The sequence below is a fragment of the Propithecus coquereli genome, unplaced genomic scaffold (genome assembly GCF_000956105.1).
Source record: "Propithecus coquereli isolate 6110/MARCELLA unplaced genomic scaffold, Pcoq_1.0 Scaffold308, whole genome shotgun sequence".
NCBI lineage: Eukaryota > Metazoa > Chordata > Mammalia > Primates > Indriidae > Propithecus > Propithecus coquereli.
In genome coordinates, this window is record NW_012148708.1 from 198,737 (window position 1) to 200,344 (window position 1,608).

Genomic DNA, 1,608 nt, shown 5'->3' on the forward strand with positions numbered 1-1,608 from the left:
CCTTGCGTCACTGGCGCGGCCTTACTCAACTTCGAGTTCAGGTTTCCGAGGCGCCGCTCAGGACAGACCTTCGGATCCCACGCCCGTCTCCAGCCCACTGCTCAGCGCCCTGGGGCGCAAGCTGAAGCAGCTCTTCAGGCTTCTTCTCCCACCCAGGCTCGCTCGCTCTGGAAGAGCATCAGCGCCCGCCCACCCCAAGTAGTTCCCATTTTGCTTCGGGCTGAGGGCACGATAACCCCCGCGGGACGGGTGTTGAAGACACAAGGCCAGTGCGAAGAGAGCCCACGTTAGGAGTTGGAGTGCCCCTACTCAACGGCGGCCGAGGGACTAAACACAAAGAAAAGAAGGGCCGCAGCTCCAGCCGCACACTCACCAGCACAGCCATACACGATTCTGTTTGCGGAAACAGCGGCCCGGCGCCACGCATGTCTTGTTACGTAATTTCCGGGGAGTGCGCGGATCACGTGTCGCCGCTCTGACGGAGCGTGGGTGGACGCACGTCCTCCGTGCCGGAACTACGATTCCCGTCGTGCCGCGCGCGGCGGCGTGCAAAGGGCAGCGGCGAGCGGGCCCCGGCAGTCGCGAGCACGTTGCTAGTGGGTGCGGCTGGCGGGGCCGGGGGCGGTAGGGGGCGAGCGTCCGCCTGAGGCCCCCGGGTTCCGGCGCCCTCTCCCACGTTCCGCCAGGTCGCTCTCCTGAGTGACACCGCCGTGGTATCCGAGTAGCTGTCGTCCGGCCTGTGCGGAGGGAAGCGGTGTCGGTCCCGACGTCCTAATAGGTAGCTTGGGCCCCGTGGGGCAGCGGGAGGGGTCCAGAGGGCACCTTCAACCCCGGGCGTGGGTCTGGGAGCAGACCCCGGGTCACACCCGGGGCGCAAACCCGGCAACTGCCTGGCGCGCGCTGCTCCTGGAACTGTGGCGATGTCCGCCCGCCGGACAGGGGTCATTCACACTCGCCGACCCCACCGGCCCCCGGCGGCCGAAAGAGGTCACCCCTGCCTTTCTCGGTCGGGCCAGTGTTCTGGCAAATCCTACCTTTGGGACCGTTCCCCCGCGGTAACCTTTAACACTCTTCCCTTCCTCGGAAGCCCGTTGAGGAAGGGCATGGAAGCACCCGCCGTCGGAGTTGTTTTAAAAATGAACAGTATCTTATTTCTTCTTAGCGACTGGCAGGTGGTTCCCTACCGCCCTATTTAGGAAGTTATGGGAGGCCATTCTCATCTGCTAGATTCTGGTGGAAGGGCCAGCCCATACCTATGCTTGAGAAGCACCTAAGGGTGCATTACCGTGTGTTGGCTGAACTTTAGTATGTAGTGGTTGAGGTGAGACAACACACTTTTTTTGGTCCATCACCCCAGATTTCTACTGGGGAATCGAAAGCACCTACTGTACTGTACCGAAACTTGAAAGCTCCGTAGTTCAGGACTTTCAGCTGAGATTAGGATCAAAACTGTACCTGTGGATAGAGCCTTGATGAGTGTACACGTTTACATCGTTATGTCTCAACACCTCCTCACCTTAAGGGTGTAAAACTGATCAGATTTACAATCCACCTTGAATTATTCTTTACCAAAATTGATTGCCTTTAAAAGCAGCTTTGAAAATGTCT

At 59.5% G+C, this 1,608-nt stretch overlaps 1 protein-coding gene across 2 annotated transcripts in view; it reads left to right on the plus strand.

Moving 5' to 3' along the window:
* The first annotated feature begins 565 nt into the window (after nt 1–565).
* Nucleotides 566–1,608, plus strand: part of FAM210A (family with sequence similarity 210, member A) — a 37,338-nt gene continuing 36,295 nt past the window's right edge. For both annotated transcript variants that reach the window (XM_012649980.1, XM_012649981.1), the window contains exon 1: nt 566–778. The gene's annotated coding sequence lies outside the window, so the exon portion shown is untranslated. The remainder of the gene's footprint in view (nt 779–1,608) is intronic.